General features: G+C 52.8%; 1 protein-coding gene across 2 annotated transcripts in view; it reads left to right on the top strand.

Moving 5' to 3' along the window:
- The window catches only part of LOC137315449 (NACHT, LRR and PYD domains-containing protein 3-like), a 75,587-nt gene that overhangs the window by 29,440 nt on the left and 22,829 nt on the right, over nucleotides 1-23,318 (top strand). Inside the window, exon 1 of one of the 2 annotated variants that reach the window (XM_067980130.1) lies at nucleotides 21,615-22,088. The exons of the other annotated variant lie outside the window; for it this stretch is intronic. The gene's annotated coding sequence lies outside the window, so the exon portion shown is untranslated. Of the gene's footprint in view, nucleotides 1-21,614; nucleotides 22,089-23,318 lie in introns of those variants that run through there. 2 annotated transcript variants of the gene reach the window in all.

Below are 23,318 nucleotides of genomic sequence, written 5' to 3'. Positions count from 1 at the left end.
AGAGCCCCTTACTTTAATCAGTGATGTGTGGGGGGAGTGGGAGAGGGAGAATGAGAGAGAGCCCCTTACTTTCATCAGTGATGGGTCGGGGGAGGGGTGAGAGGAAGAATGAGAGAGAGCACCTTCCTTTCATCAGTGATGGGTGGAGGGAGGGGGGTGGGGGGAGGGGGGATGGGGAGAATGAGAGAGAGCCCCTTACTTTAATCAGTGATGGGTCGGGGGAGAGGGAGAATGAGTGAGAGCCCCTTACTTTAATCAGTGATGGGTCGGGGGAGAGGGAGAATGAGAGAGAGCCCCTCACTTTAATCAGTGATGGGTGGGGGGGAGGGAGAATGAGAGAGAGCCCCTGACTTTAGTCAGTGATGGGTGTGGGGAGGGCGAGAGGGAGAATGAGAGAGAGCCCCTTACTTTAATCAGTGATGGGTGGGGGAGGCGGATGGGGAGAGGGAGAATGAGAGAGAGCCCCTTACTTTAATGAGTGATGGATCGGGGGAGAGGGAGAATGAGAGAGAGCCCCTTCCTTTCATCAGTGATGGGTGGGGGGGGAGAATGAGAGAGAGCCCCTGACTTTAATCAGTGATGGGTGTGGGGAGGGGGAGAGGGTGAATGAGAGAGAGCCCCTTACTTTAATCAGTGATGGGTGTGGGGAGGGGGGAGAGGGTGAATGAGAGAGAGCCCCTTCCTTTAATCAGTGATGGGTGGGGGGAGAGGGAGAATGAGAGAGAGCCCCTTACTTTAATCAGTGATGGGTAGGGGGTGGGGGGAGAGGAAGAATGAGAGAGAGCCCCTTACTTTAATCAGTGATGGGTAGGGGGTGGGGGGAGAGGAAGAATGAGAGAGAGCCCCTTACTTTAATCAGTGATGCGTGGGGGGAGGGGGGAGGGAGAATGAGAGAGAGCCCCAAACTAAAATCATTAATGGGTGGGGGAGGGGGAGAGGGAGAATGAGAGAGAGCCCCTTCCTTTAATCAGTGAATGGCGGGGGGAGAGGGAGAATGAGAGAGAGCCCCTCACTTTAATCATTGATGGGTGGGGGGAGAGGGGAGAGGGAGAATGAGAGAGAGCCACTTACTTTAATCAGTGATGGGTGGGGGTGAGGTCGGGGGAGAATGAGAGAGAGCCCCTTACTTTAATCAGTGATGTGTGGGGGGAGGGGGGAGAGGAAGAATGAGAGAGAGCCCCTTACTTTCATCAGTGATGGGTGGGTGAGGGGGAGAGTGAGAATGAGAGAGAGCCCCTTACTTTAATCAGTGGTGGGGGGGTGGGAGGGTGAGAGGGAGAATGAGAGAGAGCCCCTTACTTTAATCAGCGATGGGTGGGGGGAGGGTGAGAGGGAGAATGACAGAGAGTCCATTACTTTCATCAGTGATGGGTGGGGGAGGGGGAGAGGGAGAATGAGAGAGAGCCCCTTACTTTAATCAGTGAGGTGTGGGGGGAGGGGGGAGAGGGAGAATGAGAGAGAGCCCCTTACTTTAATCAGTGATGGGGAGGGGGAGAGGGAGAATGAGTGAGAGCCCCTTACTTTAATCAGCGATGGGTGGGGGGAGGGTGAGAGGGAGAATGACAGAGAGTCCATTACTTTCATCAGTGATGGGTGGGGGAGGGGGAGAGGGAGAATGACAGAGAGTCCATTACTTTCATCAGTGATGGGTGGGGGAGGGGGAGAGGGAGAATGAGAGAGAGCCCCTTACTTTAATCAGTGAGGTGTGGGGGGAGGGGGGAGAGGGAGAATGAGAGAGATCCCCATACTTTAATCAGTGATGGATGGGAGAGGGGGGAGAGGGAGAATGAGAGAGAGCCCCTTACTTTAATCAGTGATGTGTGGGGGGAGGGGGGAGAGGAAGAATGAGAGAGAGCCCCTTACTTTAATCAGTGATGGGGAGGGGGAGAGGGAGAATGAGTGAGAGCCCCGAACTAAAATCAGTTATGGGTGGGGGGAGGGGGAGAGAGAGAATGAGAGAGAGCCACTTACTTTCATCAGTGATGGGTGGGTGAGGGGGAGAGTGAGAATGAGAGAGAGCCCCTTACTATAATCAGTGGTGGGGGGGGAGGGTGAGAGGGAGAATGAGAGAGAGCCCCTTACTTTAATCAGTGATGTGTGGGGGGAGGGGGGAGAGGAAGAATGATAGAGAGCCCCTTACTTTAATCAGTGATGGGCAGGGCGAGAGGGAGAATGAGAGAGAGCCCCAAACTTTAATCAGTGATGGGTGGGGGGTGGGGGCGAGGGAGAATGAGAGAGATCCCCATACTTTAATCAGTGATGGGTGGGGGAGGGGGGAGAGGGAAAATGAGAGAGAGCCCCTAACTTTAATCTGTGATGAGTGGGGGGTGGGAGAGAGGGAGAATGAGAGAGAGCCCCTTACTTTCATCAGTGATGGGTGGGGGGAGGGTGACGGGGAGAATGAGAGAGAGCCCCTGACTTCAATCAGTGATATGCGGCGGGAGGGGGGTGAGGGAGAATGACAGAGAGCTCCTGACTCTAATTATGATGGGCGGGGGGAGTGGGGAGGGGGAGAATGATAGAGAGCCCCTTACTTTAATCAGTGATGGGGAGGGGGAGAGGGAGAATGAGAGAGAGCCCCAAACTTTAATCAGTGATGGGTGGGGTTGGGGGCGAGGGAGAATGAGAGAGATCCCCATACTTTAATCAGTGATGGGTGGGAGAGGGGGGAGAGGGAGAATGAGAGAGAGCCCCTTACTTTAATCAGTGATGTGTGGGGGGAGGGGGGAGAGGAAGAATGAGAGAGAGCCCCTTACTTTAATCAGTGATGGGGAGGGGGAGAGGGAGAATGAGTGAGAGCCCCGAACTAAAATCAGTTATGGGTGGGGGGAGGGGGAGAGAGAGAATGAGAGAGAGCCACATACTTTCATCAGTGATGGGTGGGTGAGGGGGAGAGTGAGAATGACAGAGAGTCCATTACTTTCATCAGTGATGGGTGGGGGAGGGGGAGGGGGAGAGGGAGAATGAGAGAGAGCCCCTTACGTTAATCAGTGATGTGTGGGGGGAGGGGGGAGAGGAAGAATGAGAGAGACCCCCATACTTTAATCAATGATGGGTGGGGGGGAGGGGAAGAGGGAGAATGAAAGAGAGCCCCTTAATTTAATCAGTGATGGGCGTGGTTCAGAGGGAGAATGAGAGGGAGCCCCTTCCTTTATCAGTGATGGGTGGGGGGAGGGGGAGAGGGAGAATGAGAGAATGCCGCTGACTTTGATCAGTGCTGGGTGGGTGAGGGGGAGAGGGGGAATGAGGGAGATCCCCTTACTTTAATCAGTGATGGGTGGGGGGAGGTGAAGAGGGAGAATGATAGAGAGCCCCTTACTTTAATCAGTGATGGGTGGGGGGAGGGGAGAGGGAGAATGAGAGAGAGCCCCTGACTTTCATCAGTGTTGGGTGGACGGAGGGGGAGCAGGAGAATGAGAGAGAGCCCCTTACTTTAATCAGTGATGGGCGGGGGGAGGTTGGAGAGGGAGAATGAGAGAGAGCCCCATCCTTTAATCAGTGATGGGTGGGGGGGAGGGTGAGAGGGAGAATGAGAGAGAGCCCCTGACTTTCATCAGTGAGGGGAGGGGGAGAGGGAGGATGAGAGAGAGCCTCTTCCTTTAATCAGTGAATGGCGGGGGGAGAGGGATAATGAGAGAGAGACGCTTACTTTCAGCAGTGATGGGCGGTGGGAGGGGGAGTGGGAGAGGGAGAATGAGAGAGAGCCACTTACTTCAATCAGTGATGTGTGGGGGGGAGGGGGAGAGGGAGAATGAGAGAGAGCCCCTTACTTTATTCCGCGATGGGTAGGGGGAGGGGGGAGAGGAAGAATGAGAGAGAGCCACTGACTTTAATCAGTGATGGGTAGGGGGGGAGGGGGAGGGGGAGAGGGAGAATGAGAGAGAGCCCCTTACTTTAATCAGTGATGGGTAGGGGGGGAGGGGGAGGGGGAGAGGGAGAATGAGAGAGAGCCCCTTACTTTAATCAGTGATGGGTGGGTGGAGGGGGAGAGGGAGAATGAGAGAGAGCCCCTTACTTCAATCAGTGATGGGTGGGGGGAGAGGGAGAATGAGAGAGAGCCACTTACTTTCATCAGTGATGTGTGGGGGAGGGGGGGAGGGAGAATGAGAGAGAGCCTCTTCCTTTAATCAGTGAATGGCGGGGGGAGAGGGAGAATGAGAGAGAGCCCCTGACTTTAATCAGTGATGGGTGGGGGAGGGGGCAGAGGGAGAATGAGAGAGAGCCCCTTAGTTTAATCAGTGATGTGTGGGGGAGAGGGGAGAGGGAGAATGAGAGAGAGCCCCTTACTTTAATCAGTGATGAGCGGTGGGAGGGGGAGTGGGAGAGGGAGAATGAGAGGGAGCCACTTACTTTAATCAGCGATGGGCGGGGGGAGAGGTAGAATGACAGAGAGCCCCTGACTTTTATCAGTGATGGGTGGAGGGAGAGGGGAGAGGGAGAATGAGAGAGAGCCCCTGACTTTAATCAGTGATGGGTGGGGGGAGGGTGGGGGGTGAGGGAGAATGAGAGAGAGCCCCTGACTTTCATCGGTTTTAGGTGGGTGAGGGGTAGGGGGAGAATGAGAGAGATCCCCTTACTTCAATCAATGATGGGTGGGGGGAGGGGTAGAGGGAGAATGAGAGAGAGACCCTTCCTTTAATCAGTGATGGTTGGGGGAGAGGGGAGAGGGAGAATGAGAGAGAGCCCCTTAATTTAATCAGTGACGGGCGGTGGGAGGGGGAGTGGGAGAGGGTGAATGAGAGGGAGCACCTTACTTTAATCAGTGATGGGCGGGGGGAGGGGGAGAGGGAGAATGAGAGAGAGCCCCTCACATTAATCAGTGATGGGTGGGGGGAGGGGTGAGAGGGAGAATGAGATAGAGCCCCTTACTTTAATCAGTGATGGGTGGGGGGAGAGGGAGCGGGAGAATGAGAGAGAGCCCCTTACTTTAATCAGTGATGGGCGGGGGGCGGGGGAAGGGGGGAGAGGCAGATTGAGAGAGTGCCCCTGACTTTGATCAGTGCTGGGTGGGGGAGGGTGAGAGGGAGAATGAGAGAGAGCCCCTTACTTTAATCAGTGATGGGTGGGGGGAGGGGAGATGTAGAATGAGAGAGAGCCCCTGACTTGAATCAGTGATGGGTGGGGGGAGTGTGGAGGGAGAATGAGAGAGAGCCCCTGACTTTAATCAATGTTGGGTGGAGGGAGGGGGAGAGGGAGAATGAGTGAGAGCCCCTTACTTTAATCAGTGATGGTTGGGTTGAGGGGGTAGAGGGAGAATGAGAGAGAGCCCCTCACTTTAATCAGTGATGGGTGGGGGGAGAGGGTAGAGGGAGAATGAGAGAGAGCCCCTTACATTAATCAGTGATGTGTGGGGGGAGTGGGAGAGGGAAAATGAGAGAGAGACCCTGACTTTAATCAGTGATGGGAGGGGGAGAGGGAGAATGAGAGAGAGCCCCTTACTTTAATCAGTGATGGGCGGGGGGAGTGTGGAGAGGGAGAATGAGAGAGAGCCCCATACTTTAATCAGTGATGGGTGGGGGCAGGGGGAGAGTTCGAATGAGAGAGAGCCCCTGACTTTCATCAGTGAGGGGAGGGGGAGAGCGAGAATGAGAGAGAGCCTCTTCCTTTAATCAGTGAATGGCGGGGGGAGAGGGAGAATGAGAGAGAGACCCTTACTTTAATCAGTGATGGGCGGTGGGAGGGGGAGTGGGACAGGGAGAATGAGAGAGAGCCCCTTACTTTAATCAGCGATGGGTAGGGGGAGGGGGGAGAGGAAGATTGAGAGAGATCCCCTGACTTTAATCAGTGATGGGTAGGGGGGGAGGGTGAGAGGGAGAATGAGAGAGAGCCCCTGACTTTCATCAGTGAGGGGAGGGGGAGAGGGAGGATGAGAGAGAGCCTCTTCCTTTAATCAGTGAATGGCGGGGGGAGAGGGATAATGAGAGAGAGACGCTTACTTTCAGCAGTGATGGGCGGTGGGAGGGGGAGTGGGAGAGGGAGAATGAGAGAGAGCCACTTACTTCAATCAGTGATGTGTGGGGGGAGGGGGAGAGGGAGAATGAGAGAGAGCCCCTTACTTTATTCCGCGATGGGTAGGGGGAGGGGGGAGAGGAAGAATGAGAGAGAGCCACTGACTTTAATCAGTGATGGGTAGGGGGGGAGGGGGAGGGGGAGAGGGAGAATGAGAGAGAGCCCCTTACTTTAATCAGTGATGGGTAGGGGGGGAGGGGGAGGGGGAGAGGGAGAATGAGAGAGAGCCCCTTACTTTAATCAGTGATGGGTGGGTGGAGGGGGAGAGGGAGAATGAGAGAGAGCCCCTTACTTCAATCAGTGATGGGTGGGGGGAGAGGGAGAATGAGAGAGAGCCACTTACTTTCATCAGTGATGTGTGGGGGAGGGGGGGAGGGAGAATGAGAGAGAGCCTCTTCCTTTAATCAGTGAATGGCGGGGGGAGAGGGAGAATTAGAGAGAGCCCCTGACTTTAATCAGTGATGGGTGGGGGAGGGGGCAGAGGGAGAATGAGAGAGAGCCCCTTAGTTTAATCAGTGATGTGTGGGGGAGAGGGGAGAGGGAGAATGAGAGAGAGCCCCTTACTTTAATCAGTGATGAGCGGTGGGAGGGGGAGTGGGAGAGGGAGAATGAGAGGGAGCCACTTACTTTAATCAGCGATGGGCGGGGGGAGAGGTAGAATGACAGAGAGCCCCTGACTTTTATCAGTGATGGGTGGAGGGAGAGGGGAGAGGGAGAATGAGAGAGAGCCCCTGACTTTAATCAGTGATGGGTGGGGGGAGGGTGGGGGGTGAGGGAGAATGAGAGAGAGCCCCTGACTTTCATCGGTTTTAGGTGGGTGAGGGGTAGGGGGAGAATGAGAGAGATCCCCTTACTTCAATCAATGATGGGTGGGGGGAGGGGTAGAGGGAGAATGAGAGAGAGACCCTTCCTTTAATCAGTGATGGTTGGGGGAGAGGGGAGAGGGAGAATGAGAGAGAGCCCCTTAATTTAATCAGTGACGGGCGGTGGGAGGGGGAGTGGGAGAGGGTGAATGAGAGGGAGCACCTTACTTTAATCAGTGATGGGCGGGGGGAGGGGGAGAGGGAGAATGAGAGAGAGCCCCTCACATTAATCAGTGATGGGTGGGGGGAGGGGTGAGAGGGAGAATGAGATAGAGCCCCTTACTTTAATCAGTGATGGGTGGGGGGAGAGGGAGCGGGAGAATGAGAGAGAGCCCCTTACTTTAATCAGTGATGGGCGGGGGGCGGGGGAAGGGGGGAGAGGCAGATTGAGAGAGTGCCCCTGACTTTGATCAGTGCTGGGTGGGGGAGGGTGAGAGGGAGAATGAGAGAGAGCCCCTTACTTTAATCAGTGATGGGTGGGGGGAGGGGAGATGTAGAATGAGAGAGAGCCCCTGACTTGAATCAGTGATGGGTGGGGGGAGTGTGGAGGGAGAATGAGAGAGAGCCCCTGACTTTAATCAATGTTGGGTGGAGGGAGGGGGAGAGGGAGAATGAGTGAGAGCCCCTTACTTTAATCAGTGATGGTTGGGTTGAGGGGGTAGAGGGAGAATGAGAGAGAGCCCCTCACTTTAATCAGTGATGGGTGGGGGGAGAGGGTAGAGGGAGAATGAGAGAGAGCCCCTTACATTAATCAGTGATGTGTGGGGGGAGTGGGAGAGGGAAAATGAGAGAGAGACCCTGACTTTAATCAGTGATGGGAGGGGGAGAGGGAGAATGAGAGAGAGCCCCTTACTTTAATCAGTGATGGGCGGGGGGAGTGTGGAGAGGGAGAATGAGAGAGAGCCCCATACTTTAATCAGTGATGGGTGGGGGCAGGGGGAGAGTTCGAATGAGAGAGAGCCCCTGACTTTCATCAGTGAGGGGAGGGGGAGAGCGAGAATGAGAGAGAGCCTCTTCCTTTAATCAGTGAATGGCGGGGGGAGAGGGAGAATGAGAGAGAGACCCTTACTTTAATCAGTGATGGGCGGTGGGAGGGGGAGTGGGACAGGGAGAATGAGAGAGAGCCCCTTACTTTAATCAGCGATGGGTAGGGGGAGGGGGGAGAGGAAGATTGAGAGAGATCCCCTGACTTTAATCAGTGATGGGTAGGGGGGGAGGGGGAGGGGGACGGGGAGAGGGAGAATGAGAGAGAGCCCTTACTTTAATCAGTGATGGGTGGGGGTGAGGAAGAGGGAGAATGAGAGAGAGCCCCTTACTTTAATGAGTGATGTGTGGGGGGAGTGGGAGAGGGAGAATGAGAGAGTGCCCCTGACTTTGATCAATGCTGGGTGGGTGAGAGGGAGAGGGAGAATGAGAGAGAGCATCTTAGTTTAATCAGTGAAGGGCGGGGGGAGAGGGGAGAGGGAGAATGAGAGAGAGCCGCTTACATTATTCAGTGATGGGTGGGGTGGAGGGGAGAGAGGGAGAATGAGAGAGAGCCCCTTACTTTAATCAGTGATGGGCGGGGGGAAAGGGGAGAGGGAGAATGAGAGAGAGCCCCTTACTTTAATCAGTGATGGGCGGGGGGAAAGGGGAGAGGGAGAATGAGAGAGAGCCCCTCACTTTAATCAATGATGGATGGGGGGAGGGGGAGAGAGAGAATGAATGCGAGCCCCTTACTTTAATCAGTGATGGGTGGGGGTGAGGAAGAGGGAGAATGAGAGAGAGCCCCTTACTTTAATGAGTGATGTGTGGGGGGAGTGGGAGAGGGAGAATGAGAGAGAGCCCCTTACTTTATTCAGCGATGGGTAGGGGGAGGGGGGAGAGGAAGAATGAGAGAGAGCCCCTGACTTTAATCAGTGACGGGTATGGCAGGGGAGGGGGAGGGGGAGGGGGAGGGGGAGGGGGAGGGGGAGGGGGAGGGGGAGGGGGAGGGGGAGGGGGAGAATGAGAATGAGAGAGAACCCCTTACTTAGATCAGTGATGGGTGGGGGGAGGGGGAGAGGGAGAATGAGAGAGAGCCCCTTACTTTAATCAGCGATGGGTGGGGGAGGGGGAGAGGGTGAGGGAGAGAGAGCCCCTTACTTTAATCAGTGATGGGTGGGGGAGGGGGAGAGGGAGAATGAGAGAGAGCCCCTTACTTTAATCAGTGATGGGCGGTGGGAGGGGGTGTGGTAGAGGGAGAATGAGAGGGAGCCACTTACTTTAATCAGCGATGGGCTGGGGTAGAGGGAGAATGACAGAGACCCCCTGACTTTGATCAGTGATGGGTGGGGGTGAGGGAGAGGGAGAATGAGAGAGAGCCCCTTACTTTAATCAGTGTTGGGTGGGGTGGGGAGAGAGGGAGAATGAGAGAGAGCCCCTTCCTTTAATGAGTGATGGGTAGGGGGGGAGAGGGAGGGGGAGAATGAGACAGAGCCCCTTCCTTTAATCAGTGATGGGTGGGGGGAGAGGGAGAGGGAGAATGAAGGAGAGCCCCTTACTTTAATCAGTGATGGGCGGGGGGGGGGGGGGGGTAGGGGGGAGAGGGAGAATGAGAGAGTGCCCCTGACTTTGATCAGTGCTGGGTGGGTGAGGGGGAGAGGGAGAATGAGAGAGAGCCCCTTACTTTAATCAGTGATGGGCGGGGGGGGGGAGGGGGAGAGGGAGAATGAGAGAGAGCCCCTCACTTTGATCAGTGATGGGTGGGGGTGAGGGAGAGGGAGAATGAGAGAGAGCCCCTTACTTTAATCAGTGTTGGGTGGGGTGGGGAGAGAGGGAGAATGAGAGAGAGCCCCTTCCTTTAATGAGTGATGGGTAGGGGGGCAGGGGGAGGGGGAGAATGAGACAGAGCCCCTTACTTTAATCAGTGATGGGTGGGGGGAGAGGGAGAGGGAGAGGGAGAATGAGAGAGAGCCCCTTACTTTAATCAGTGATGGGCGGGGGGGGGGGGTAGGGGGGAGAGGGAGAATGAGAGAGTGCCCCTGACTTTGAACAGTGCTGGGTGGGTGAGGGGGAGAGGGAGAATGAGAGAGAGCCCCTTACTTTAATCAGTGATGAGTGGGGGAGAGGGGAGAGGGAGTATGAGAGAGAGCCCCTTACTTTAATCAGTGATGGGCGGTGGGAGGGGGAGTGGGAGAGGGAGAATGAGAGGGAGCCACTTACTTTAATCTGCGATGGGCTGGGGGAGAGGGAGAATGACAGAGACCCCCTGACTTTGATCAGTGATGGGTGGGGGTGATGGAGAGGGAGAATTAGAGAGAGCCCCTTACTTTAATCAGTGTTGGGTGGGGTGGGGAGAGAGGGAGAATGAGAGAGAGCCCCTTACTTTAATGAGTGATGTGTGGGGGGAGTGGGAGAGGGAGAATGAGAGAGTGCCCCTGACTTTGATCAATGCTGGGTGGGTGAGAGGGAGAGGGAGAATGAGAGAGAGCCCCTTACTTCCATCAGTGATGGGCGGGGGGGGGGGAGGGGGAGAGTGAGAATGAGAGAGAGCCCCTTACTTTCATCAGTGATGTGTGGGGGAGGGGGAGAGGGAGAATGAGAGAGAGCCCCTTACTTTAATCAGCGATGGGTGGGGGAGGGGGGAGAGGGAGAGGGAGAGAGAGCCCCTTACTTTAATCAGTGATGGGTGGGGGAGGGGGAGAGGGATAATGAGAGAGAGCCTCTTCCTTTAATCAGTGAATGGCGGGGGGAAAGGGAGAATGAGAGAGAGCCCCTTACTTTGATCAGTGATGGGCGGTGGGAGGGGGAGTGGGAGAGGGAGAATGAGAGGGAGCCACTTACTTTAATCAGCGATGGGCGGGGGGGAGAGGGAGAACGACAGAGACCCCCTGACTTTGATCAGTGATGGGTGGGGTGGGGAGAGAGGGAGAATGAGAGAGAGCCCCTTACTTTAATCAGTGATGGGAGGAGGGAGAGGGGAGAGGGAGAATGAGAGATAGACCCTCACTTTAATCAGTGATGGGCGGGGGGGAGGGGGAGAGGGAGAATGAGAGAGAGCCCCTGACTTTAATCATTGATGTTTTGGGACAGTGGGAGAGGGAGAATGAGAGAGAGCCCCTTACTTTATTCAGTGATGGGGAGGGGGAGTTGGAAGAGGAAGAATGAGAGAGAGCCCCTTACTTTCATCAGTGATGGGGAGTGGGAGAGGGAGAATGAGAATGAGAGAGAGCCCCTTACTTTCATCAGTGATGGGTGGGGGGAGAGGGAGAGGGAGAATGAGATAGCGCCCCTTAAATTAATCAGTGATGGGCGGGGATGAGAGGGAGAATGAGAGGGAGCCCCTTACTTTAATCAGTGATGGGCGGTGGGAGGGGAAGGGGGAGAGGGAGAATGACAGAGAGGCCCTTACTTTAATCAGTGATGGGTGGGGGGAGAGGGGAGAGGGAGAATGAGAGGGAGCCCCTTACTTTAATCAGTGTTGGGTGGGGTGGGGAGAGAGGGAGAATGAGAGAGAGCCCCTTACTTTCATCAGTGATGGGAGGGGGGAGGGGGCAGCGGGTGAATGAGAGGGAGCCCCTTCCTTTCATCAGTGATGGGTGGAGGGAGAGGGGAGAGGGAGAATGAGAGAGAGCCCCTTACTTTAATCAGTGATGGGTGGAGGGAGAGGGGAGAGGGAGAATGAGAGAGAGAAGCTTACTTTAATCAGTGATGGGTGGGGGGAGGGGGAGGGGGAGAGGGAGAGGGAGAATGGGAGAGAACCCCTTCCTTTAATCAGTTTTAGGTTGGTGAGGGGGAGGGGGAGAATGAGAGAGAGCCCCTTTCTTTCATCATTGATGGGCGGGGTGGAGAGGGAGAATGAGAGAGAGTCCCTCACTTTAATCAGTGATGGGCGGTGGGAGGGGGGGAGAATGTAGAGAGCCCCTTCCTTTAATCAGTGATGGGTGGGGGGAGGGGTAGAGGGAGAATGAGAGAGAGCCCCTAACTTTAATCAGTGATGGGTGGGGGAGGGGGGACAGGGAGAATGAGAGGGAGCCCCTTCCTTTAATCATTGCTGGGTGGTGGGAGGGGGAGAGGGAGAATGAGAGAGAGCCCCTTACTTTAATCATTGATGGGAGGGTGGAGAGGGAGAATGAGAGAGAGTCCCTAACTTTAATCAGTGATGGGCGGGGGGAGGGGGTGGGGGTGGGATAATGAGAGAGAGCCCCTTCCTTTAATCAGTGATGGGCGGGGGGGAGGGGGAGAGGGAGAATGAGAGAGAGCCCCTTACTTCAATCAGTGATGGGTGGGCGGAGGTGGGAGAGGGAGAATGAGAGAGAGCCCCTTCCTTTAATCAGTCATGGGCGGTGGGAGGGGGAGAGGGAGAATGACAGAGAGCCCCTTACTTTAATCAGTGTTGGGTGGGGGGAGGAGGGAGAGGGAGAATGAGAGAGAGCCCCTTACTTTAATCAGTGATGGGTGGGGTGAGAGGGAGAGGGAGATGGAGAGGGAGAATGAGAGAGAGCCCCTTACTTTAATCAGTGATGGGTGGGGGGAGTGGGAGAGGGAGAAGGAGAGAGATCACCTTACTTTGATCAGTGATGGGCGGGGGGTGAGGGAGAATGAGAGAGAGCCCCATACTTTAATCAGTGATGGGTGGGGGGAGGGGGAGAGGGAGAATGAGAGAGAGCCCCTTACTTTTATCAGTGATGGGAGGGGGGAGAGGGAGAAGGAGATAGAGACCCTTACTTTAATCAGTGATGGGTGGGGGAGGGGGGAGAGGGAGAATGAGAATGAGAGAGAGCCCCTTGCTTTCATCAGTGATGGGCGGGGGAGAGGGAGAGGGAGAATGAGAGAGAGCCCCTTTCCTTAATCAGTATTGGGTGGTGGGAGGGGGAGAGGGAGAATGAGAGAGAGCCCCTTACTTTAATCAGTGATGGGCGGGGGAGAGTGAGAGGGAGAATGAGAGAGAGCCCCTTCCTTTCATCAGTGATGGGTGGGGGGAGTGGGAGGGAGAGAATGAGAGGGAGCCCCTTGCTTTCATCAGTGATTGGTGGGGGAGGGGGAGGGGGAGAATGAGAGAGAGCCTCTTACTTTTATCAGTGATGTGTGGGGGAAGGGGGAGAATGAGAGAGAGCCCCTGACTTTCATCAGTGATGGTTGGCGCAGGGGGGGTGTGGGAGAATGAGTGAGAGCCCCTGACTTTAATCAGTGAAGGGCGGGGGGAGGGGGGAGAGGGAGAATGAGATAGAGCCCCTTATTTATTCAGTGATGGTGAGGGGGAGAGGGAGACTGAGAATGAGAGAGAGCATCTTAGTTTAATCAGTGAAGGCCGGGGGGAGAGGGGAGAGGGAGAATGAGAGAGAGCCGCTTACATTATTCAGTGATGGGTGGGGGGGAGGGGAGAGAGGGAGAATGAGAGAGAGCCCCTTATTTTAATCAGTGATGGGCGGGGGGAAAGGGGAGAGGGAGAATGAGAGAGAGCCCCTCACTTTAATCAGTGATGGATGGGGGGAGGGTGAGAGAGAGAATGAGAGAGAGCCCCTTACTTTAATCAGTGATGGGTGGGGGAGGGGGAGTGGGAGAATGAGAGAGAGCCCCTTACTTTAATCAGTGATGGGTGGGGGGAGGGGGTTGAGGGAGAATGAGAGAGAGACCCTTACTTTAATCAGTGATGGGTGTGGGAGACGGAGAATGAGGGAGTGCCCCTTACTTTAATCAGTGATGGGCGGGGGAAGGGGGGAGAGGGAGAATGATAGAGAGCCCCTTCCTTTAATCAGTGATGGGTGGGGGAGCAGGAGAATGACAGAAAGCCCCTTCCTTTCATCAGTGATGTGTTGGGGGAGGGAGGTGAGGGAGAATGACAGAGAGCCCCTTACTTTAATCAGTGATTGGAGGGGGAGGGGGGAGAGCGCGAATGACAGAGAGACCCTTACTTTAATCAGTGATGGGTGGGTGGAGGGGGGAGGGGGGAGTGGGAGAATGACAGAGAGCCCCTTACTTTGAACAGTGCTGGGCGGGGGGAGGCGGAGAGACGGAGAATGAAAGGTTGCCCCTTAATTTAAACAGTCCAAATTGTTTCCTAGTTTTTTGTAAAATACTGACTGTTTAGATTTCCCACATTCCTGATTTCATAGAATCATAGAATCATAGAAGTTGCAACATGGAAACAGGCCCTTCGGCCCAACATGTCCATGTCGCCCAGTTTGTACCACGAGCAAGTCCCAATTGCCTGCACTTGGCCCATACCCCGCTCTACCCATCTTACCCATGTCACTGTCCAAATGCTTTTTAAAAGACAAAATTGAACCCGCCTCTACTACTGCCTCTGGCAGCTCGTTCCAGACACTCAAAAACCGTTGAGTGAAAAAATTGCCCCTCTGGACCCTTTTGTATCTCTCCCCTCTCACCTTAAATCTATGCCCCCTCGTTATAGACTCCCCTACCTTTGGGAAAAGATTTTGACCATCGACCTTATCACTGCCCCTCATTATTTTATGGACTTCTATAAGATCACCCCTTAACCTCCTACTCTCCAGGGAAAAAAGTCCCAGTCTATCTAACCTCTCCCTATAAGTCAAACCATCAAGTCCCGGTCGCATCCGAGTAAATCTTTTCTGCATTCTTTAATAATATCCTTTCTATAATAGGGTGACCAGAACTGCACACAGTTTTCCAAGTGTGGCCTTACTCATGTCCTGTACAACTTCAACAAGACATCCCAACTCCTGTATTAAATGTTCTGACCAATGAAACCAAGCATGCCGAATGCCTTCTTCACCACCCGATCCACCTGTGACTCCACTTTCAAGGAGCTATGAACCTGTACTCCTAGATCTCTTTGTTCTATAAATCTCCCCAACGCCCTACCGTTAACGGAGTAGGTCCTGGCCCAATTCGATCCACCAAAATGCATCACCTCACATTTATCTAAATTAAACTCCATCTGCCATTCATCGGCCCATTGGCCCAATTCATCAAGGTCCCGTTGCAATCCCAGATAACATTCTTCACTGTCCACAATGCCACCAATCTTGGTGTTATCTGCAAATTTACTAACCATGCCTCCTAAATTCTCATCCAAATCATTGATATAAATAACAAACAACAGCGGAACCAGCACCGATCCCTGAGGCACACCGCTGGACACAGGCCTCCAGTTTGAAAAACAACCCTCTACAACCACCCTTTGTCTTCTGTCATCAAGCCAATTTTGTATCCAATTGGCTACCTCACCTTGGATCCCATGAGATTCAACCTTATGTAATAACCTACCATGCGGTACCTTGTCAAAGGCTTTGCTGAGGTCCATGTAGACCACGTCTACTGCACATCCCTCATCTATCTTCTTGGTTACTCCTTCAAAAAACTCAATCAAATTCGTGAGACATGATTTTCCTCTCACAAAACCATTCTGACTGTTCCTCATCAGTCCCTGCCTCTCCAAATGCCTGTATATCCTGTCCCTCAGAATACCCTCGAACAACTTACCCAGTGCAGATGTCAGGCTCACCGGTCTGTAGTTCCCAGGCTTTTTTTTTATTCGTTCACGGGATGTGGGCGTCGCTGGCAAGGCCGGCATTTATTGCCCATCCCTAATTGCCCTCGAGAAGGTGGTGGTGAGCCGCCTTCTTGAACCGCTGCAGTCCGTGTGGTGACGGTTCTCCCACTGTGCTGTTAGGAAGGGAGTTCCAGGATTTTGACCCAGCGACAATGAAGGAACGGCGATATATTTCTAAGTCGGGATGGTGTGTGACTTGGAGGGGAACGTGCAGGTGGTGTTGTTCCCATGCGCCTGCTGCTCTTGTCCTTCTAGGTGGTAGAGGTCGCGGGTTTGGGAGGTGCTGTCGAAGAAGCCTTGGCGAGTTGCTGCAGTGCATCCTGTGGATGGTGCACACTGCAGCCACAGTGCGCCGGTGGTGAAGGGAGTGAATGTTTCGGGTGGTGGATGGGGTGCCAATCAAGCGGGCTGCTTTGTCCTGGATGGTGTCGAGCTTCTTGAGTGTTGTTGGAGCTGCACTCATCCAGGCAAGTGGAGAGTATTCCATCACACTCCTGACTTGTGCCTTGTAGATGGTGGAAAGGCTTTGGGGAGTCAGGAGGTGAGTCACTCGCCGCAGAATACCCAGCCTCTGACCTGCTCTCGTAGCCACAGTATTTATATGGCTGGTCCAGTTAAGTTTCTGGTCAATGGTGACCCCCAGGATGTTGATGGTGGGAGATTCGGCGATGGTAATGCCGTTGAATGTCAAGGGGAGATGGTTAGACTCTCTCTTGTTGGAGATGGTCATTGCCTGGCACTTATCTGGCGCGAATGTTACTTGCCACTTCTGAGCCCAAGCCTGGATGTTGTCCAGGTCTTGCTGCATGCAGGCTCGGACTGCTTCATTATTTGAGGGGTTGCGAATGGAACTGAACACTGTGCAGTCATCAGCGAACATCCCCATTTCTGACCTTATGATGGAGGGAAGGTCATTGATGAAGCAGCTGAAGATGGTTGGGCCTAGGACACTGCCCTGAGGAACTCCTGCATCAAAGTCCTGGGGCTGAGATGATTGGCCTCCAACAACCACTACCATCTTCCTGTGTGCTAGGTATGACTCCAGCCACTGGAGAGTTTTCCCCCTGATTCCCATTGACTTCAATTTTACTAGGGCTCCTTGGTGCCACACTCGGTCAAATGCTGCCTTGATGTCAAGGGCAGTCACTCTCACCTCACCTCTGGAATTCAGCTCTTTTGTCCATGTTTGGATCAAGGCTGTAATGAGATCTGGAGCCAAGTGGTCCTGGCGGAACCCAAACTGAGCATCGGTGAGCAGGTTATTGGTGAGTAAGTGCCGCTTGATAGCACTGTCGACGACACCTTCCATCACTTTGCTGATGATTGAGAGTAGACTGATGGGACGGTAATTGGCCAGATTGGATTTGTCCTGCTTTTTGTGGACAGGACATACCTGGGCAATTTTCCACATTGTCGGGTGGATGCCAGTGTTGCAGCTGTACTGGAACAGCTTGGCTCGAGGCGCAGCTCGTTCTGGAGCACAAGTCTTCAGCACTACAGCTGGGATGTTGTCGGGGCCCATCGCCTTTGCTGTATCCAGTGCACTCAGCCGTTTCTTGATATCACGTGGAGTGAATCGAATTGGCCGAAGACTGGCTTCCGTGATGGTGGGGATATCGGGAGGAGGCTGAGATGGATTATCCACTCGGCACTTCTGGCTGAAGATGGTTGCAAACGCTTCAGCCTTGTCTTTTGCACTCACGTGCTGGACTCCGCCATCATTGAGAATGGGGATGTTTGCAGAGCCTCCTCCTCCCGTTAGTTGTTTAATTGTCCACCACCATTCACAACTGGATGTGGCAGGACTGCAGAGCTTTGATCTGATCCGTTGGTTGTGGAATCGCTTAGCTCTGTCTATAGCATGTTGCTTCCGCTGTTTAGCATGCATGTAGTCCTGAGTTGTAGCTTCACCAGGTTGGCACCTCATTTTTAGGTACGCCTGGTGCTGCTCCTGGCATGCTCTTCTACACTCCTCATTGAACCAGGGTTGATCCCCTGGCTTGTTGGTAATGGTAGAGTGAGGAATATGCCGGGCCATGAGGTTACAGATTGTGCTGGAATACAATTCTGCTGCTGCTGATGGCCCACAGCGCCTCATGGATGCCCAGTTTTGAGCTGCCAGATCTGTTCTGAATCTATCCCATTTAGCACGGTGGTAGTGCCACACAACACGTTGGATGGTGTCCTCAGTGCGAAGACGGGACTTCATCTCCACGAGGACTGTGCGGTGGTCACTCCTACCAATACTGTCATGGACATATGCATTTGCGACAGGTAGATTGGTGAGGACGAGGTCAAGTAAGTTTTTCCCTCGTGTTGGTTCGCTCACCACCTGCCGCAGGCACAGTCTAGCAGCTATGTCCTTCAGGACTCGGCCAGCTCGGTCAGTCGTGGTGCTACCGAGCCACTCTTGGTGATGGACATTGAAGTCCCCCACCCAGAGTATATTTTGTGCCCTTGCTACCCTCAGTGCTTCCTCCAAGTGGTGTTCAACATGGAGGAGGACTGATTCATCAGCTGAGGGAGGACGGTAGGTGGTAATCAGCAGGAGGTTTCCTTGCCCATGTTTGACCTGATGCCATGAGATTTCATGGGGTCCAGAGTCAATGTTGAGGACTCCCAGGGCCACTCCCTCCTGACTGTATATCACTGTACCGCCACCTCTGGTGGGTCTGTCCTGCCGGTGGGACAGGACATACCCAGGGATGGTGATGGAAGAGTCTGGGACGTTGGCTGAAAGATATGATTGTGTGAGTATGGCTATGTCAGGCTGTTGCTTGACTAGTCTGTGGGACAGCTCTCCCAATTTTGGCACAAGTCCCCAGATGTTAGTAAGGAGGACCTTGCAGGGTCGACTGGGCTTGGTGTTTTGCCGTTGTCGTGTCCGGTGCCTAGTCGTCCGATGCCGGGTGGTCCGTCCGGTTTTATTCTTATTATGACTTTTCGTAGCGAGATTTTACAACTGAGTGGCTTGCTAGGCCATTTCAGAGGGCAATTAAGAATCAACCACATTGCTGTGGGTCTGGAGTCACATATAGGCCAGACCGGGTAAGGACGGCAGGTTTCCTTCCCTAAAGGACATTAGTGAACCAGATGGGTTTTTACGACAATCTGGTAGTTTCATGCTTTTCCCTGCCGCCCTTCTTAAACAAAGGCACAACATTTGCTACCCTCCAATCTTTAGGCACCTCACCTGTAGCTGTCGATGATTCAAATATCTCTGCTCGGGGACCCGCAATTTCCTCCCTAACCTCCCATAACGTCCTGGGATACATTTCATCAGGTCCCGGAGATTTATCTACCTTGATGCGCGTTAAGACTTCCAGCACCTCCCTCTCTGTAATATGTACACTCCTCAAGACATCACAATTTATTTCCCCAAGTTCCCTCACATCCATGGCTTTCTCAACTGTAAATACCGATGTGAAATATTCATTCAGGATCTCACCCATCTCTTGTGGTTCCGCACATAGATGACCTTGTTTATCCTTAAGAGGCCCGACTCTCTCCCCAGTTACTCTTTTGCCCTTTATGTACTTGCAGAAGCTCTTTGGATTCTCCTTTGCCTTATCTGCCAAAGCAATCTCATGTCCCCTTTTTGCCCTCCTGATTTCTCTCTTAACTCTACTCCGGCAATCTCTATACTCTTCAAGGGATCCACTTGATCCCAGCTGCCTCTGCATGTCATATGCCTCCTTCTTTTTGAATAGGGCCTCAATCTCCCGAGTCATCCAAGGTTCCCTACTTCTACCAGCCTTGCCCTTCACTTTATAAGGAATGTGCTTACCCTGAACCCTGGTTAACACACTTTTGAAAGCCTCCCACTTACCAGACGTCCCTTTGCCTGCCAAGAGACTCTCCCAATCAACTTCTGAAAGTTCCTGTCCAATACCATCAACATTGGCCTTTCCCCAATTTAGAATTTTAACTTTTGGGCCAGACCTATCATTCTCCATAGCTATCTTAAAACTAATGGAATTATGATCACTGGTCCCAAAGTGATCCCTCACTAACACTTCTGTCACCTGCCCTTCCTTATTTCCCAAGAGGAGGTCAAGTTTTGCCCTCTCTCTCGCCGGCCATCCACATACTGAATGAGAAATTCCTCCTGAATACACTCAACAAATTTCTCTCCATCCAAGCCCATCATGCTATGGCTGTCCCAGTCAATGTTGGGAAAGTTAAAGTCCCCTACTATTACCACCCTATTTTTCTTGCAGCTGTCTGTAATCTCCTTACATATTTGCTCCTCAATTTCCCGTTGACTATTTGGGTGTCTGTAGTACAATCCTGTCAAAGTGATCTTTCCCTTCATATTTTTCATTTCTACCCATATAGACTCAGTGGGCGAACCCTCGGATATATCCCCTCTCACTACTGCCGTGATGTTCTCCCTAATCAAGAACGCAACCCCCCCTCCTCTCTTACCTCCTGCTCTATCTTTCCTATAGCATCTGTACCCTGGAACATTGAGCTGCCAGTCCTGCCCCTCCCTTAGCCATGTTTCAGTAATATCTATAACATCCCAGTCCCATGTGCCCATCCATGCCCTGAGTTCATCTGCCTTGCCCATCAGACTTCTTGCATTGAAATAAATGCAGTTTAATCTAGACTTCCCTTGGTCTTTGCCCTGCTTTCTCAGACCATCTGTCCGGTCATGTTCTGTACACTCTCCCTTACTGCCTTTTGTTTCTGTCACCACTTTACTTCCCACTGACTTCCTGCATCGGTTCCCATCCCACTGCAACATTAGTTTAAACCCTCCCCAACAGCACTAGCAAACACTCCCCCGAGGACATTGGTTCCAGTCCTGCCCAGATGCAGACCGTCCAATTTGTCCTGGTCCCACCTCCCCCAGAACCGGTTCAAATGGCCCAGGAATTTGAATCCCTCCCTCTTGCACCATCTCTCAAGCCACGTATTCATCCTAGCTATCCTGTCATTCCTACTCTGACTAGCCCGTGGCACTGGTAGCAATCCTGAGATTACTACCTTTGTGGTCCTACTCTTTAGTTTAACTCCTACCTCCCTAAATTCAGCTTGTAGGACCTCATCCTGTTTTTTACCTATATCGTTGGTGCCTATATGCACCACGACAACTGGCTGTTCACCCTCCCCCTCCAGAATGTCCTGCAGCCGCTCCGAGACATCCCTGACCCTTGCACCAGGGAGGCAACATACCATCCTGGTGTCTTGGTTGCGTCCGCAGAAACGCCTGTCTATTCCCCTTACAATCGAGTCCCCATATCACGAGAGCTCTGCCACTCTTTTTACTGCCCTCCTGTGCAGCAGAGCCAGCCACGGTGCCATGAACCTGGCCACTGCCACCTTCCCCTGGTGAGCCATCTCCCACAACAGTATCCAAAACGGTATACCTGTTTTGGAGGGAGATGACCGCAGGGGACCCCTGCACTGCCTTCCTACCCTTCCTCTGTCTGTTGGTCACCCATTCACTATCTCCCTCAGTAATTTCCATTGACTTCAGTAACATTAACTTCCAGCGAATATCCTGCAATTTTCTGCGTCTGGCCCGAGGAACTTCAAATCTCGGTTTGTTCTTCTTCGAGCAGGTTAAGTGGAGATTTCATAGTGGAGTTTTGATTGGGTAGATATGGAGAAACTGTTTCCACTGGCAGGAGGGTCGCTAACCAGAGGACGCAGATTGATGAGAATTGGCAATAAAGCCAGGGGGGAGATGATTGGAATTTTCTTTACGCAGCGAGTTTTTCTGATCTGGAACCGAATGCCTGATAGGGCTGTGGAAGCAGATTCGTGTTTAAAATCTACCCCAATGACTCTGTCTATAACCGATGCTCTGTCTGTCCAGTCGCTCGCGGTGAACAAATTTGTTTAGTAACTTTCAAAATGGAATTGGATAAACACTTGTAAAGGAGAAAGGTTGCAGGACCATTGGGAAAGTGCAGGGGAGTAGGATTAAATGGATAGCTCTTTCAAAGAGCCAGCACAGACAGCAGGGGCCGAATGGTCTCCTTCTGTTCTGTCTGCTTCAAATCAATGGGGGGATTGTAAATCGAAGCATTTACATAATTTGAGCACTTAATACGAAACTTAACTCGCATCAAAACCACGTGAATCATCAGGTAGGAAGAGTAAAGGCAACGCGAGGTTTCGGGTTATGCGCCTCACGATCTTAAAATGTCAGTAACATTCAGCGGAAGAGGTGACAGCGAGGTTGATGTGCGCTGACACGCCCTGGAGGGCTCCACTCAGATTGTGTCGAGCGGAGAGGAAGGCGGGGAGATCAACCGAATCCACGAGTACCACAGTCCTGACTGGGGACAGGGAGAGCAAGGCGGGGAGATCAGCCGAATCCCCCAGTACCAGAGTCTTCACTGGGTACAGGGAGAGCAAGGCGGGGAGATCAGCAGTATCCCCGAATATCAGAATCTTCACTGGGGACAGGGAGAGCAAGGCGGAGAGATCAGCCGAATCCCCGAGTACCAGAGTCCTGACTGGGGACAGCGAGAGCAAGGCGGGGAGATCAGCCGAATCCCCGACGATCAGAGTCCTGACTGGGGACAGGGAGAGAAAGGCGGGGAGATCAGCCAAATCCCCGAGTATCAGAGTCCTGACTGGGGACAGGGAGATTAAGGCGGGGGATCAGCCGAATCCCCGAGTACCAGGGTCTTCACTGGGGACAGGAGCCGTGCGGACCAGATCTCATGTCGCTTCAGTCTTTTCATTGGATGAATTGGGTGAGTGACTGAGAATGTCTCAGAGTGGGGGATTATATCGAAGGAAACACATTTCTGCATTAAGTGCAGAGCTCGTCGCACACACGGTTCTGGGTAGAACCGGATGGTGATCAGAATGAAAGATAAAACCTTATGCAGAGAATTAATCAACACCAAATGCCGTTGATCCCATTATTCTCAGGTGAATGTTAGGATCGAATTGAAACCCAGAGCTCCTTTAATCAGAACACAGTGGAATTGAATAAACCTTCTTGTAAAAAAAACAAATTGAAGGGGGAACTGAGAGGGTTTCAAAATGTCTGCCCCTGAGTGACACAAAGTAAAAGCAACATGCTGAAACTTGCAGAGACAGAGGCGAACGGTTTCCGTTTTTGGGAACTCACTTCCTCCAACTTTTCATCGATAAGAGCAAGAGGTTTTTGTACTTTGCACGTTGTCTGCACTTGCTTTGTCTGATTCAACGTTTGATATGGAAAAGTATCTTCTGGAAATTTAACTTGTTAAATACCGGTCTGTGTAGGATTTTAGAAGTGGTTGATGGTTAAAGGTTAGATTTCATCATCCTGCTGCTTCTCCCCAACAGAAAATACACACAGATACTCTGTCACTCATTGATATACAGAGGCATCCTCTGTCTCCCTCTCTCACACACACACTCACTCTTTTCTCTTTCTCTCTCCTCTCTCTGCCTCTCACATACGCACACACTCAGTCAGTCCCTTACTGATACACTTTGTGTCTCCCTCCATCACATATACACACACCTGCTCAGAGTCACTCAGATATACAGATGCATCCTCTCTCTCTCGCTCTGTCTCTCTCATAGACACATAAACGCACATTAAGAGTCTCACAGTTATACAGAGGCATCCATTGTCTCTCTCTCATACTTATACAATCCTCAGTTGCCCACTGATAAAATCTGTTTCACGCTCCCTCTCTCATATACGCACACACATTCAGATTCATTCATTGATACAGATACGCAAGCACTTCCCCTATCTCTCTCTATCAAACACACAAAGAGTCACTGACTGATATACACACGCCTCCTCTCTCTCTCATATGGTGCACTGCCATCGTTTGGGGTCGGTGTGCCCTCGAGTGCCTGCCCCGCCTCTTGTGTAAACTGTCATCCTGTGGTAACACAGTGCCCTCCCCGCTCCGTTGTATCAGACACGGGAGAATTTCATCCTTGGGTGACACCGTGCCCTCGCTAATGTGTGAGTT

This window comes from Heptranchias perlo, unplaced genomic scaffold, assembly GCF_035084215.1.
Source record: "Heptranchias perlo isolate sHepPer1 unplaced genomic scaffold, sHepPer1.hap1 HAP1_SCAFFOLD_55, whole genome shotgun sequence".
NCBI lineage: Eukaryota > Metazoa > Chordata > Chondrichthyes > Hexanchiformes > Hexanchidae > Heptranchias > Heptranchias perlo.
The sequence above is the reverse complement of the archived record's forward strand: the minus strand, read 5'-3'. Positions and strand labels throughout refer to the sequence as shown.